Consider the following 17,174-nt stretch of genomic DNA (forward strand, 5'->3'; position numbering starts at 1 on the left):
CTTAGCAATAGAACAATCTTAGCAATACCAAACCAAGGATCGATACTTCATGAGCACAAAAAAAAAAAAAAAAACTACAAATTCCGTTAACTGTCGCTGACTTTTATTCGCAACATATTTTATGTAGATATATTGATGGGTAAAAGATTTCTGACCGTGAAAACATGAATATGAAATTTTCTGTGAAACGTCACATCACTAGTAAGACTTAAATTGTTTGGGACTCGAAGTTCTTTTTTCAGGCCACAGATCTACTACGGTATTAATAAATCCACTCTGGGCAAGTTCCCATCATATGCAAGCTACAACTCTAAAAGAGAGAAAGTTGATTGCCCATGAGGAAGTTCGTTTTTTTAATTACCTGCTACTTACATTCCCAAGGTACGGGAGGAATGCAGAAGCCATGTTGCTACTCTTCAGTTCTGAACAAAACAATTAAAAACACGTAGACGACTTGTAGTTTTGGATCTTGTGAGAATGATGGTTTTATCGGCTCCTGGCAACATTTTATAGGTAAGGGGTTTGGATGTAGATGGGGTAGGAGGGAGGAGTAAGTAACATGAAAGAATGATGTGGAAAGAGTATTGAGAGGGGCCGAGAAACGGGACGTAGGTGGTAGAAAGTATGAAGCGTTGCAGTAATGCAAAAAATGAGAGGAAGGAGTCTTCATTAGAAATGGAAAGGGGTAAAGTAGCTTATAGTTGATAGAATGGATAGATTTCAGCAATTACTTCCTGGTCTGGGAGCTGACGGCTGGTCCCGGCGGAGGTTCGAGTCCTCCCTTGGGCATGGATGTGTGTGTTTGTCCATAGGATAATTTAGCTTAAGTAGTGTGTAAGCTTAGGGACTGATGACCTTAGCAGTTAAGTCCCATAAGATTTCACACACATTTGAACTTCCTGGTCTGGGAGCTGAGAAACGGTTGAAATTACTCTGGGAAAAGTATGGATTTGTAAAGAAGGTGACACGTGGAGCCAGGAGCGTGGCAGCATGGTAGCAATCATCTAAGGCCTGAGAAATTATCTAAATTTTATATGGGGAGAGAAGCGAGAACGTTTTATACTAAATCCAGCCAATTCAACTACATTGACAGTGTAAGAAATTATGCCAGTCAGGCTCATTTCAACGTGATTTGACACGTGAATTGGATATCTTCGCCCAGTTGTTCCCAGTTTTAGTCACATCTTTTCTGTCTCTGTTCCTCTCTGATGAACACAAAAAAACCCTTACAATCCTCAGAATTAGAGAGACAGAGAGAGAAACACAGAAAGGTAGATATAAGGGGAATGTTCGGTGTTTACCGAGGCTCTTAGGCCAAGGTCGTCGAACTCGTTATTGGGCCGGTGACCAGAAACATGCCAGCGGAGGCGCCCGCTGCTGGGAGAGGAGGGGCGTATGCCGGCCGCAGCTCACTGTTTGTTGGAAGGCGCGACGCAGCCGGAGTCGTAAGAAGCGGCCTCGCAGCGTTCGATTGGCTGACCTCGCGCCGGAAGGAGAGTCCAAGCGGTCACCGCCAGCCACAGCCGTAGCCGGTATTCAAATTCATCTGGCAGCCTTCGGCCGCGATTACAAGTAATAGGCCAAGGTCGCGTTTTCTCTTCGCGATTGTCGCAGCGGCAAGGCCGCCGGCCGACTCGGCAGCTGCGCTCGCGCAGACCACCAAATGCGAGAACAGTCCTCCGGGCAAACGAGTGCCTTATAGAGAATACTATTTTCAATGAAGCGCAAGTCGCCCAGAAGCTGCGGAGACGGTGAAATCAACAGGTCACCGCGCACCTGTTACGAGGGGCGTTCGATAAGTAATGCGACACATTTTTTTCTCGGCCGTTCTCGGTTGAAAAAATTAGGAATTTGTTGTAGGGCCTCGTGTAATATTCCCGCTTCAGACCTATGTAGTTTCGATACGTAGCGGCGACATACATATCCTTCAAAATGGCGTCTGTAACAGAGGTGCGTTCCAAGCAGACAACTGTCACTGCGTTTCTTTTGGCGGAAAACCGGAGCATCGAAGACAGTGAACAAAAGCACGGTGAGTCGTTGGACGAGGCATCTTTCATCATCGCAACAAGTTCGCGCAAACCTGTTCGATCTCCAGCGTGCGAGCCGGCACACACAGTTGTGACTCCTGCAGTGTTGGAACGTGAGGACACTCTCGTTCGAGGTAATCGACTGATCACAATCAAAAACCTCGCTGCTCCAGTGGACGTTTCTGTTGGCAGCATTGACACACTCGTCCACTCAAAGGTGTCTGCCCACTGGGTTCCTCGCCGCGTAACAGAAGACCATAAAGAGAAATGAAGGACCGTCTGCGCGGAATTGATTGCGCGTTACGATGGTGACAATGTTTTGTCAAACATCGTCGCAGGCGACGGAAACAAAACGGCAATGCACGGAGTCGCGCCACACCACATATCCTCCGTCGAAAAAGTTCAAAGCCGTACCGTCAGCTGGCCGGAGTGGCCGAGCGGTTCTAGGCGCTACAGTCTGGAACCGCGCGACCGCTACGGTCCCAGGTTCGAATCCTGCCTCGGGCATGGATGTGTGCGATGTCCTTAGGTTAGTTAGGTTTAAATAGTTCTAAGTTCTAGGGGACTGATGACCACAGCAGTTAAGTCCCATAGTGCTCAGAGCCATTTTGAACCGTACCGTCAGCTGGTAAAGTCATGGCTACGGTCTACTGGGATCCTGAAGGAGTTATTCTATTTGATGGCCTCCCTCTTGGTGCAACGATCGACTCTGAATCTCAATGTGCTGCCCTCAAAAAACTGAGGAAATGGCTTCAGCGTGTTCGTCGCCACAAAAATGAAAAGGAACTTCTCCTTCTTCATGACAACGCAAGGCCTCGCACGAGTCTGCGCACCCGAGAAGAGCTCACGAAACTTCATTGTTCATTGGACTGTCTTTCCTCATCCAATATACAGCCCGGATCTAGCACCATCCGATTTCCAACTGCTTGCTCCAATGAAGGATACACTCGGCGGGAAGCAGTACGTAGATGGTGGCGAGGCTATTGATGCATCAAGATATTGGCTCCGACGTCGACCAATAGAGCGGTAACAAGCGGGTACACAGGCCCTCCCAGTAAAGTGGCTAAAGCCGTCACATTGAACGTAGATTATGTTTAAAAACATGTTCAAATGGCTCTGAGCACTATGGGACTTCACATCGGAGGTCATCAGTCCCTAGAACTTAGAACTACTTAAACCTAACGACATCACATACATCCATGCCCGAGGCAGGATTCGAACCTGCGACCGTAGCAGTCACGCGGTTCCGGACTGCAGCGCCTAGAACCGCTCGGCCACCGCGGCCGGCTTAAAAACGGGGTTTTGTAGCCAAAAGAGGAAGGAATAATATGTTGTATCGGAATCCTGAATAAAACCAACCTGCTTTTAGAAAAAAATGTTGCATTACCTATTGAACGCCCCTCTTAGATTGATCGCACGCAACAAACGTCGCCCGGTTCTCCTACACCCTACATAATGCCAATTTTCAGAGGTTAAGCTTCAATTGCTCTTGTCGCAAATGCATATAACAAACCCTAAGCACGACCGGAGTCTTGGCGTTGGTTTCACACTTGGTACCTGCCCAGATAGCCGGGCGCGTTAAAGCGTCGCTTCTGAGACACGGGGAGGCGAGCCTATTCCAGATCGAATTCGCCCAGGGGATTGATGACTAGGACTAGCGAGCCAGCCAGCCTGGATGTGCGATTTAGGCTGTTTCTCACACCCCGCTAGGTAAATACCGTTCTGATACCCACATTGATCCTTAGAGGCACGCTAAGCAATTATTTACAACTCATTCTCACACTTGCGTAATTTATTCTAGACACAGACACATGGTGTCCTGAGTGGCGGGAATATGTCCTGAGGGGGGGGGGGGGGGGGATAAAAGACTGTTTACCAATATACAGTATTATCTTTAGTCTCTTTAAAACCGTAATCATCATCCTCATCGCCATCGCAGTTGGCGTCACTGTTACTTATTTATCTTACAGCTCATACAGCTTATCACATCGATCACTAGTTTAGGAAAGAGGGGAATGCGCCAGTCGCATATGGAAGGAGGGAAGATTAGATTTTAATGTCCCGTCGACAGCGCGGTCATTAGAGACGGAGCACAAATTCGGGCATTTTCCTGGGACGAAATAGGGAAATCACGGAAAACGTAAACCTGGATGGCGGGACTGGAATTTTAACCGTGGTCCTGCCGAATGCACCAGCTCGCTCTGTCTGTTGCAGGTGGAAACCCGGCAGCCGACCGAGAATAGGTATCTCGTACTGCATCTCTGGTGAGCTCTTCAGACCGTTTCTTACATCAGTTGGGTAAACTCTAGGGTTCTTCAACACCTCTACTTCAAAAACACAATTTAAAACGAACCTGCGAGGTGTGTTATGGCCATGGGTATAAGTTAACGCTCATTCCGTGCTGTATCCTAGTGCCCACTCGGCGCTGCGCAAGGCCCTATTCCAGCCTCATCCGCTTAGGAGCAGGACCTGTACTAGCCCATATGTTATGGTACGACAGGCACGTTTCCTGGATACCGAATGTCAACTTAGTTCAGTGACGTAATGATATTCTGGCATGTGGCGTTGCACGAGTACAAACAGAAAGTGAACAGAACACTGACAAAATATTTTTAGTGTAGGTTGTGGTGACAGACTGATCTGTAACGCGGCTCTAAGTATAGGTTAGACTGAAAGGTGACAATCTGGTTGTGAGTTGCCGAAGTAGTGTCGAAGGCTACAGTTAACCTGATCATTCTGAATCTTTCGTACTCACTCATACTCCGGTCTGGCACCAACATGAAATCAAGGTAGCATACTGTCACTTGCTGTCGTGTCTCCTCTTCTCTTAACAGTCCTTTGTCTACTGAGGTTGACATAATACTGGCATCGCCATCTGTCTGCTTTCGTATCCACTGTCTCATGTTGGGATTTTCCTTCAGTAGTGCCACTGGCAAAACCATCAGTCATTGTCCAAATGAGCCTGATATCTATCTCCAGTGACTTGAGTGTCACCTGTATGTACAATCTCAGCAACATAAAATTTTACTGTCTAGCAATTTCCTTGAGTGTTAATAGCAAAATAGCATAGCCCATCAAAGCTGATGCTGGGAGCCCTAGTTGATTGTTACTTATACAGTATTGTTAAAGAGATTTTAAAACTCTGTGAATGATACAGATATTGTCCGATTTTTCTAGTCTCAGAAGGAAAGATGGCAGATTGGAGTTTGTGTCCCATTGACGAACAGGTAATTTGAGACACAGCACACGCGGGAATGGGGGAAAGAAATCGACTATGGCAGTTGTTTTAAACGATTCAGGGAAACCACGACGAACTTAAATATGGTTTGCGGACGCCACCTCTTTTAGCTCTAGTCGTAGGTCAAGGTTTGATTGCACTTATCCACATCCCTTTATTAAAATTGTCACCAATTTACTACTTGGATTCAGTTAAATGTTTTTCTAAGAAATGAATTGAGGTAACAGTGTTTACGGGTTCCACTATCGACATGAGGGACAGATTGGATACACACGGTGATTTACACTGCAGTGTAATGGTGAGTGCGGGAAAGGGGAAAAGATTTTAATCTTGCTCCAAAGACCATACCTAACCTGCCCCCCCCCCCCCACCCCCGTACCCCTCCTCACTTCCCTACACTCAGACCACTGTCTCGTTAGCCTCCCTTCAAGGTGGGAAAAGGGCTACGGATAAGAGAAAGTGCATTTTACTGCGTCTCGTACCATGTGTCCAGTAAATTCAGTCGACGAGATGCTATTAACTTTAGAAAGGAAAGTTCTACTTTCATCGTCGGCGGTTGGAAACCGATAACATAATAACCACGTTCTCCCAACGCTCACTCTTCCTGGGAAAGGACAAATAAAGTGTGTCTCGTACGTAAACGTAAATTCCGTGCACTGGCCCTGGCGGGCCGTCGGTGCCGACCGACTACTTTGTTATCTTCTGCCAATGGCGTCTTTGGATGGGATCTGAAAGAGCGGGGGTCCACACACCGCTCTCTAGCAGTTGTGTTTCCGTGATCTGGAGCGGCTACCACTCGTCAAGTAGTTCCCCAGTTGCCATCTCGAGGCTCAACACACTCCTTTCGAGTCCTCTCACCAAGGAAGGATCCCTGGCAGTACCGGGAATCGAACGCGGGTCCTCCGCATGGCAGTCATCTGCTCAGTTACAGAAGTGGACGTATCTCTGTTGACGGAGGATTTGTGTTTTCAAAACATAACGCGCCGAATGAGGATGTCTCACATCAAATGGCTGCTTTGGGTATGGATGAGGGCTTTGAATGTGGCAATACTGTGTGTGTCTTACGTAGGTAAAGATCAAATTTTACAAAAGCGAACAAATCTGTAATAGGTGCGTACCGACGAAAAACATTACGGTGTAATGTGTAGAATACTTAGCATTCAGTCGTCGCATTTCGAAACAGGCCGTTTGAATGAAAATCCAAATCACAAATTAGAAGAAAATGAAATAGAAAATTCTTCGAGAATGGAAACCTCAGAAGAAGGTTCAAGGCTCGGAGCACTATGCGACTTAACTTCTGAAGTCATCAGTCGCCCAGAACTTAGAACTAATTAAACCTAACTAACCTAAGGACATCACACACATCCATGCCCGAGGCAGGATTCGAACCTGCGACCGTAGCGGTCGCTCGGCTCCAGACTGTAGCGCCTAGAACCGCACGGCCACTTCGGCCGGCTCAGAAGAAGGAGCTGTGCTATGTTGGGTATACATTTACGTACAGTGTTATCATAAGTAGAGCTATCTTACGGTATTTCCATTTCTAACGAATGAATCTGTTGTCTTTGCTCGTAATTGCTGCATGCACTTCTATACCTCCTGACAGTGTAGATCGTTTGTAGGTGTCGCACTGAAAGAGCTAGGTCGATCCTGATTGAAGATAACAATTGTGACGAATGATGGCACCGCAGTAGCCATGCACAGCTGTTTCTCTAGGTGGACGTAGAATATCACAGTGAAGCATCAGTTTTTGAACGAAAATCGTTTCAATCGTTTCTGCTCCGCGCTTCGATAACGTACATTGCTTTTTTCTTGAGCGCAGCCAAAGTCTAGTCAATGTAACTGCTACATCATTCAGACGAAATTATTAACGGAACATTACAAACCAAATTTATTCTGAGCGGTCAGATATCGGAAATGCTCTCAACCGAAGCAAACTGGCTATTACAGACCCCAGTATTTAATTGCTAAATAGCGCTCATGTGTAAGATTCTGCACACACGGACTCCAAGCCTGCCCCGACAACAGGTCAGAGCAACAGTATTCGGTGCTAATTTATCACTACCGTAGTTTCCGTAGCGTATCTGGTAGCAACTTGCTATGAAAGACGAACGTCAGAGATCGCCTGCACTCTGGAGCCCACAACCTTGCGGTTATTTTCCGTAGCATCCTTTCAGAGATCCCCAACAAACTAGAAGATACAGCACTTAATGACTAGATTCTTACTCTGGAGGAACCGATTTCATTTCTCTATCCGGCACTCCACTGTTTCGCTGTGTCATTATTAGTTAAGGCGCCTGCTCTTCATAGCACTTTACGTCTACAGACACTACAAGAAATTATCTCAAGTTACGCCTGTGCGGTAATACTGTTGATAGGAACTGGTTTCAACTTATGCAGTACCGCTTATCTTCGCTGTTGTGCTTCTAATGCCCACAAACGCGATGCTGATTCTGAGGCGTCTTGCATGCAAACTCGCCATTTTTGTTGCGCTTCCTGTGTATCGGCTAAAATATCAGTTACAGACTGTACTTCCTTTTTAGTGAGTACCAGTAAACTTTCATCTCTGATTCCTTAAAAAATCGAACTCCCGTGTACAAAACAGCTTCAAACATCTGATTACTTTACAAATGACTTAATGTGTTAAACATTTCATGCTAAGCATATACACGCGAAAAAGTTTAGAAAATGTTAGAAATTACGTCTAATGTTAGTTGAAATTCGGTACGTGCTCTTATTATTAAACACTGGAAGAGTATAGTAGTTGTAATTTGCACTCCGTTTTGAGCAAAAGCTAATTTTCCACGCATCTCAGTGCGCTATTAATAAATTCTTTGCTGTTAACTTGTAAGTATTGGGAATGACTACGAAAATAATTAAAATGGTTATACGGCATCTGAGAACGCTGCGCGGACTCATTTAGTTCACATGCCATGCGGATAGCAGTAGGGTGGAACGACCACATAAAAACAGTGCCATTTAGAGCAGATAGTCCTGTAGAAGAGCAAAGTACGTTTCTGTATGCTCTCAGTTAGCAGAAAACCTATCTTATTAGTGCTCAGTTCCTCTGCTGGTAGCACGGGGTGCTTCTTCTGACCTTTTTTGTACACATCTGGAATGGTTACAAAGTTAATTAGTAATCGAACTATCTGATTCCACGAAATGCAAATCTCGACGAGTATTTTCGATAAGAAATTTTAGAACGAATTGTAAGCAGCAGATGAAAACTTAAACAGCAAAAAGCAAGCTGAAATAGGCGGCACGGTGACAGAAGGCCATTTGCCTAATTAGTTTTCTGACTTTTGAATGTATCCCATTGCTCTTGCTCATAACGTTATAGAAACGATGAATGATGGCACATTGCCTTCAGTCTCTTTCTGATTCCCTCCGTGCAAGATTATGATGAAAAATGTGCAACGTTACTCTTCGTAAATCTCTGTGGACGACACGTTATTTTTAATTATGCTTCACATTGATTGCACAGGGTAACAAAATTTAACCAAATTTACCTTTATCGTAAACTTTTATTGTTTATATTAGTCTTTTCCATGCTAATGAAGAATATAAAGCTATTTTTGTCTAATTTTAGGTGTAATTTCAAAATATTCACTTGTAATGGCGCTAGACTAACGTAACTACTGTGTTCAACGATCAACAATAATATATTAAAAATGGTTCAAATGGCTCTGAGCACTATGGGACTTAACATCTATGGTCATCAGTCCCCTAGAACTGAGAACTACTTAAACCTAACTAACCTAAGGACATCACACAACACCCAGTCATCACGGTTCAAATGGTTCAAATGGCTCTGAGCACTATGGGACTTAACTTCTAAGGTCATCAGTCCCCTAGAACTTAGAACTACTTAAACCTAACTAACCTAAGGACATCACACACATCCATTCCCGAGGCAGGATTCGAACCTGCGACCGTAGCGGCCGCGCGGTTCCAGACTGTAGCGCCTTTAACCGCTTGTCCACCACGGCCGGCCAGTCATCACGAATATATTAAAAAGCTAATAGTTATGAGCATAGCTGTTCTCATGATATACAACAAACATTCCAAAAGGGATGTTCGTGACTTTGGAGGGAATTTAAATGAAAAACGAACATCACAACGGCTTCTTAGTTTGTGCGGTGCTCTTTTAGTTTCACGTACTGAATCCAAACATAGTCCCTATCTTAGCTGTATCCCACCATCTTTGGTATTCTTTTTTCCCTCCACAGACCGAATGTCTGTATTTAAACTTTCACCACGTCATTCGATCACATCTCGAAAATACTGTCTAAATAAATCAATAGGTGAATATATGTAGCGCATTTGAATTGACATTTTGCATCAATCTTTAAGTGCTGCGTAATTGTCACTTTACTTCTTTTCTTGCCTATAAACCCACGCATCAGCATTCTAAATGACTCCCATGCATTACATTCTTCTGGATTCATTGCTTCCTCCTGTTCTTTTGATTGTAACATGAGCCGAATTTGGGGCGCTGTAAATATTCCACCTTTCACTTTTGTATGAGATATCTGGAGAAACACTTATCTTACAAAGTGAAGAGCTGCAGAAGCTCTGGCCAAGCCTTTAATGAGCTGTTTAATTAGTCCCACTTTAATACGCAGAGGGATAACAAAATTTTTCCCCGGCTACAAGAGGCTGTGCCTGGAATTAACTCTTCCCTCACAGGCCATTCTTTCCTAATTGGGATGTTGCGCTGCTGTCCCGAAGGCAGAGCAAGCATGAGTATTTTGTCATGCCCTAGAAGAAATCCATTTATCTTAAAATCTCCATACAATAATTTAGAAAACAGTGAAATAATTCTGCACTTGAATGTTATCTAATGCTAACATACGGTACTAACAAAAAAAAAAAAGGGAGCTAAAATTACCAACCAACATGGAATTGGTTGATGTCTAGTGATTATTTATCGAAGTATATGGATGAATGATTTTCTACTCTAGGTTTTCTAAAAACAAGGATATCTTAAGTATTTACAAAGAAAATTTTACTTGAGCAAAACTATGGTTATTTACGTGTTCAGCAGCTCAGTTTTAATCAGAAAGTGTTGTTAAGTTTACATAAACAATTTCTTGTTACATAGTGTTATAGGCTATAGCTACAGCTGTAGACACAGAAATAACACCCATCCCAGCATGAATTTTAAAATTTTCTCGTCGAATTGAATGTTCAAACAAATTTCGTGCTTGCAGCCGGTCGTTGTTTAATTCACCTCACGATATTTCGACTGGACACCTGCCAGTCATCTTCACATCGATGGATCACCTGAAGATGACTGGCACGTGCCCAGTCAAAATATTGTGGGATGAATTAAACGACGACCGGCGGCAAGCCTGAAATTTGATTAAACACCCATCCCAGCATTCGCCCCAATTGATTTAGGTAAACCGCGGGAAACTCACATCAGGGCGTCCGAACAGGAATTCGAATGGCGCTTCTCCAGTGCTAAACCACAGCACTATCTCGCTTGGTGTTCCGACACAGAGATGCGTTTCTAACAAACGTCTCGAAATTCTATGTTTCTAATGCACACTGGAAATCGCCATTTCTTTTCAGATTGAGTTAAGATCGAAAAATAAGCACATTAGAGGAATAAATAACGGACTTCTGAAGGATCAGATCACAGATTTAGCCTTCACTGCAACTAAGGGGGAGAGCAATCCTGTAATGATACAGCATTTCTTGGCTGTATATGTACTGGAGGACTGTTTACTCGGTGAGTTACGAGCTTCTATCCGTGGTAGTGAGTAAAATATACTGTCGTTTCTTGATAAATAGAGAAATACCCAGCAGGTGCAAAAATCGGGGTTTGAGACGCAGTCTGGTACAGTTTAAATATTTTATAAAGTTTCATTTTACCACAACCTCTCCTTCAGAGTTCGAAATTTCATTCTGTAAATCATCCACATATACAAAACTATTTGTATGACTTGTCTACCATAGCTAGTGTGTAAATGCTGAATAGGCAAACCGAATCGTCTTGGTGAAACTTTGGGTCGAAATACAGTCTTAGAAGCATAAATTTTGAAGCTTTCTGCATCATAAAGAGTCTACGATTTTTTTTTTTTTTTTTTTTTTTTGTTTTCAGGAAACAGTGCCGCACAAACTATGTGCGACTGTTGCAAATTTGACCTTGCTGTTGCGTAAAGACTGTTACGTATGCAAGACGCTTGCAGATTTCTTATAAATGCGAAGTTATGTCACCAGCAAATACGATTAGTTAATACTATTTGCTTTGCGGATTACTGGGCGCGTCCACAGGTTGCCAGTGAGAAGCCAGAAGTAGCCGATGCACAGCAGCCAACCCGTGCACTACTATTTAGCTTTGTTCTGAAATGAACATAAGTTGGTGTTTTCCTTCCGCCACCACGTCAGTCAGTAAAACTTTCGTCACTTCGTGAGTAACCGGGAGGGTCGAAAGTTTCCTCTGATTAGGGAAACTGTGGTTTTTCAGACTTTCAGAGGGAACGTGAACGTGTTAACTTCTGACTGACTTTGTACAAGCTGTGATCTTGCTGGCAATTGGGGTATTGTTTATGAAAATACGTTTCATTTGTAAATTATAAATATACAAATCGCCAATTACAAACATCTGATTTAGCACTCCCGAGGATCGCACCTAATATCATATCACAACAACTGCAGCTGTTTTAGATGTAAACATCTTGCTATGAGCTGATTCGTACCATACTTGCCGTAAGCCTTCAGTGACGGAACAAGCATTTTTCAAAGTTGCGCAATAAACTTGCCTGAGAAAATTATTCTTGAACTACAGGATTGATTTAACCGCGACGTTAACTTCATCGAATATAATATAAACCTACGTAGTGCTGGTACTCTCCTACAAAGTACAAGTGTAGAGAACTAAATAATATGGATGAATACTTAATAAGGAATGATTAATGCAGGTGTTCAGAATCGGTAAATAGGGAAGCATCTTGGTACAGCTTCTCGATATATCAATATTATCATGGCAGAGCTGATAATATTATGCGCAGAGCTGACTTGATCCATCGAACTTAAATTGCATATGCAATGACATGTATAGGCTGTTTAGTGTTTCTTCTCTGAACTCTGTTGCATTTGACTATTTTTGTATTAGAGATGTGCAGAAAACATAGTAACATTTCCGGCACAACATGCCGAGAACATAAGAAGCGTTGTGTAGTCGAAGTTGGACGCTAGGACGACTAAATGATTAGCTGAGACGGAAAGTAGAGCAAGGGCAATTTTTTGATGTTATGTGACGCCACATGGCTCTGGTTTTTCAGTAACATGCAATCCAAAGATCAAGATCCAATTTCCAGTAGCTTGTAATTTTCTTTCAGGCGGTCAGTGTAACCTTCAACTATGATAGAACTTGGCACGTATGGAGAACGCCTCTAGATTATACGTAAAGTGTTAGTTCGTCACGTAACTATCTCTTAGAGTAGGTTGACAGTTACACGACCTAGTCCAGTATAGTCCGTCAAATGTGATCCGCCTCTTAGCAGTTGTTTTTGTGTTTGTTCTTATAGGGAAGTGACATAACTACATAGAAAGTAGCTGTTGTAATCTCTGTGTTTAATTTTCTTCTTTCAGCATTTGTTCATTCCATGTACTGGACAGATATCGCGCTGTGTTATGTAGCCAAGGTCGGGGATTCAAGAGGAACTTGCACATTCCGTTTCTCGATAGTACTCAAAGCGGGTCTTCTATGAAAAAACTTCTGGGAAGTTCTCGGGCCTGACAAAACACGTTGAACCGCTTGCTGACTTGTCAGGTGAAGATTAGAATACTTCTAATAAATTTCATAACTGAAATACTTTCGATTACATTTGTGTTGGGATGTGACATACGACTATATTTATGTGGGAGCCAACAAACAATTTTGAACAAGAACTTTAAAACACTCAATAATTTCTGAAATCGTGTACTAGTCACTGAGAGTATTTCATTTTAGAAACAGAGGTAATGAATTAACTCTATTTTCTTAGTTCAGAATTGGTTACAGTGGCTACTATAACAATTTATAGTTGTTGCTTTTATATTTGTGAATGCCGTACCGAGAGCCACCATCTAGGACTTTCGCTCAGCTATCCTGAAAAACAATTTTCTGAACATTGACTAATGCAAATTTTGTGCAGACTCTAATCTTGCATATAGATGAGCATCATTATTCAGGATTAAATGTAATTTCGTTGATTGTGTGAGCGATTCAGCATCGTTTGCCATGCGTTTCCTCTATCGCTAGTACCTTCCTCGGAAACATAAGGATGCAAAACTCTGTGTAATGATACAATTTATGGAAATGAGACGTGAAAGTATTGTGTGCCAGTGTTATGATGGGTCTGTCCCAACACACTCCGCCTGGAGCTGGCAGCGTACACAGACAACAGTGAATACCGTGATACATCTTGATACGTCTGCTGTTCCGATTTTGTAGCACGCCCATTGGCCAAATGAGCACATGTTACATCACAAAGTGTAGTAGCGGCGTGTGTTTTGCATTCCAGAGCGTGTTGTTAACGAGAATTCTTTCTGCTTGCAGACGGGTGCCGTGCAGCTAAACTTGTGCAGGTAAGCTTCCGTCGTAGTCTGGCGTTGTCGACTGAGCCAGCTGTCTCCAGCAGGTGGGGTTACCTTTGTTTGCAGTCGTGACCCTTCTACCCGCTTTTTTATACGAAAGCTTTGCTGTAATACGTAGTTACTTTTTTTCTGCTTTTCCTTGCCATTTTATATTTCTTACCCGCGAGGCCTGCATTTTTTCCCAGTCTTTGAATAAAAAATAAGGATAATACGACCTCTACAATCTTCTGTAAAGTAGTTGGAGAACCCGCACGTTAGAAATTAAGTTTTGAAAAAGTATCTGTTCCTCAAATCGTTCGCAGTGTGGTGCATTTTGCTGTATGAACTGGTGGCAGATATTTGTAGCGTTTCTGTCGTCATATGAAAGTGGAAATCGGTTCATTCAGTTTCGCTGGAGTCTTTCGACAGGAGCGCGATACATGCTACGTGCCGGCGCCGCTGCGCAGGAAGCGTTACACAATGGGAGTCCGGAACGCGCTCGCACGTGCGTGCTACTCGCGACGGACGCGAGGAAACAGTCCAAGAACGACGCAACAGGAGATACCAACAATGATGACACTCTGGGGGAAACAAATGTGTAATAAGACTCGTGCAGTCTAAACAGCGACACGTAACATATTTCGCCGTGCCAAAGAGCTTGACGGTTCAATTCATTCCGACACTGCAGAAATCAGCACTGCTACTGCCGCATCCGACGCAAATCGCTTTGGGATAAGACGAATGTGGATATGTGACAAAACGCCAAATCTTGCATATTCGTAGGACAGTGCTCTGTTTAGAGTATGAAACGTTCGTTTCTTCCGTGCCTCGGAGCTTCCATGGCGTCGTGCGAAATCACACTCGCGGTCGCTGCCAGAATCGACGCCTACTGATCTGCAGATTTAATTTGAAGCGGCAACTGACGGGATAAGATTAATTCTCTGTTCTGTTAAACTATCAAATCAGCCAAAATAAGGGCCGCTGGTCTTCGACCCGCAAGACAGGGTTAAACATCTCACTGCTCCAGTGTCTATAATAGAAAGCCCTTAGCTAATCTAATTACTCTCTCGGAAGAAGGCTTGGGTATCGATGTTGCGTGTGGAAAGCGAGCGATATATATCGAATACCTCACTGATCAGGCGGCGAATTTGGATGTTGTTTTTTTGCGTTGCCGAGGGAATATCATACAACTCTGCAAACAGTAGTGGATGAAAGTCTTGATATCTAGCGAAAGTTTACTTTCGTGAGGGAAGTTAATTTCTCGAATATGTACAATGGAAAGGTAGTTGGAGTTTTGGTGGAAATAGAGCTTGTTGCTAAATGCGGAACAAAAAAAGAAAGTGCGTTTTACGTCACGGCCAGTCATGCGCTAAACCGTACAAGAAAACCTATTATATCGAGTTCCCCTTCGAGCTGTATTGCACAAAATATAAGAAAAAGACGTCAATAAGAAGGAATACTTGGCCTGACACGTCTAAATTGAGCACTGAAAAGAGCTGTTACCGTTTCCTGCTGAGTGAGAAGCTATACACTAGAAGGCACTTCTTCTGAAAGTGAAGTGTCTGTCAAGAGTGTGTGTGACTATTACGGGGTCTGTCGCGAAGCGTGATATGTCATTGTCACAAACGAAGGTGTACCCATCGATGATCAGAACAGAATCGTAGAAATTGATGAGTCGCACCTCACGACTCGTAAGCAAATGACGTCCCCTGAAAAGCGAAATCGAACACATTTGTGTCTTTGGGGGCACAGACAGAGAATTGAAGAAGCACTTCGTCGTTCGTATTTACTATCGGGGAAAGGCAAATTTCGTGCCCCCGATAAGGCATTTTACTTTACCTTATACGAGAGCCATAACAGATGATTGGGAGTCGTATCGTAATTTGCGAAAAGCAAGTATCGACCAAGATTTCGTGAACCACACTATCGAGTTCGTTCACGAGCTGTACACTAACCAGACGTACAGAGTGAGCTGTAACTATCAAATAGGTTTATTACATCGTACAAACACGATTTGCAAGTTCTCGTATTCCTCTGGCAAAGTTGTCCCACAACAATTCCGGCTTCGTAACTTCTGATTCAGACGTTTCCGGATCAAAATGGTTCAAATGGATCTGAGCACTATGGGACTTAACATCTGTGGTCATCAGTCCCCTAGAACTACTTAAACCTAACTAACCTAAGGACATCACACACATCCATGCCCGAGGCAGGATTCGAACCTGCGACCGTAGCAGTCGCGCGGTTTCGGACTGAGCGCCTTAACCGCGAGACCACCGCGGCCGGCGTTTCCGGATCACGGTTCCCTAACTTAGTTTAACGAGCTAGGTGGGTCAGTGCTAAGACGCTTGAGGGCGGTTGTTCTAAACCCAGCCCGGCCATCCGCCATTAGTTTTTCCGCATTTTCTGTAAATCGTTTAAGTCTAATGACGATACTGTTTCTCTTTCCGTCCCAAATCCGACCTTATGCTTCGTCTCTCATTACCATGTCGTTTACGCGAGCTTAATCCCTAATATTCCTTTCTTAGCTCAAATTCATCATTTGTTCTTCTCTTTCATCCCTGAATTAAAAAAGGAAAATCCTGTATGGATGGTATTTTTAGTATAAAACGACAAGTAGAGAAACGGAAATAATGTACGTTAAAGAAGCACTTAGCATTTGTAGATAATGAAAAAGCTTTTCACAAAGTCAAAAGATACCTACTGGGCAGATTATGAAAAAAACACGCTTCGCAACGCATCCAATTAACTCTGTAAAAGCTCTTTACTAAGAGACGAAAGTTATAATCGAAAATGCAATGATGTGGTCTGTCTCCACCTTCATTCAACGTCTCCGTAGATGACCTAGTCAGGGCTTGGAAACAAAATATCACCTATGGCGTAAAGATCAATAGAGAGAAATGTTTTAGTGGTGTACTGTACGCAGATGATCAAATAGCAATCCAGGAATATTAAAACAATCATCAAGAAGCCCTTTTACATCTTAATTTGTTGGCTTCTAACTATAACAGGAACGTCTCCACTCATAAAACAAAGTTAATGGCATTTAGAGAAAAATCACCTATACAATCGAAAATTACAATACATAATGTAATACTGGAACGGGTATCCTGCTTTTAGTATCTCGACTGTGATATAAGAAGAAATTTCGACAGTGAAGTTCATAGCAAGATCCTAAAATTTAACGCAGTATCTGGAACAGTCAGAAATACGCTAAAAAAGCCAGGGAAGAGACACATATGAATTTTTACAAAGCCATGGCAGTTCCTACTATGCTCTATGGACGTGGAACCTGGCTTCCCACGCAAAAGGATAGGAGCAAGTTCCAGGCAGCTGAAATGAAA

General features: G+C 43.3%; 1 protein-coding gene across 3 annotated transcripts in view; it reads left to right on the plus strand.

Annotated features, from left to right (window-relative positions):
- The window catches only part of LOC124554815 (ecdysone-induced protein 74EF), an 893,955-nt gene that overhangs the window by 314,264 nt on the left and 562,517 nt on the right, over positions 1-17,174 (plus strand). For all 3 annotated transcript variants that reach the window (XM_047128473.1, XM_047128472.1, XM_047128474.1), the window contains one exon: positions 13,814-13,842. The gene's annotated coding sequence lies outside the window, so the exon portion shown is untranslated. The remainder of the gene's footprint in view (positions 1-13,813; positions 13,843-17,174) is intronic.

Source organism: Schistocerca americana, chromosome X (genome assembly GCF_021461395.2).
Source record: "Schistocerca americana isolate TAMUIC-IGC-003095 chromosome X, iqSchAmer2.1, whole genome shotgun sequence".
NCBI classification, from domain to species: domain Eukaryota; kingdom Metazoa; phylum Arthropoda; class Insecta; order Orthoptera; family Acrididae; genus Schistocerca; species Schistocerca americana.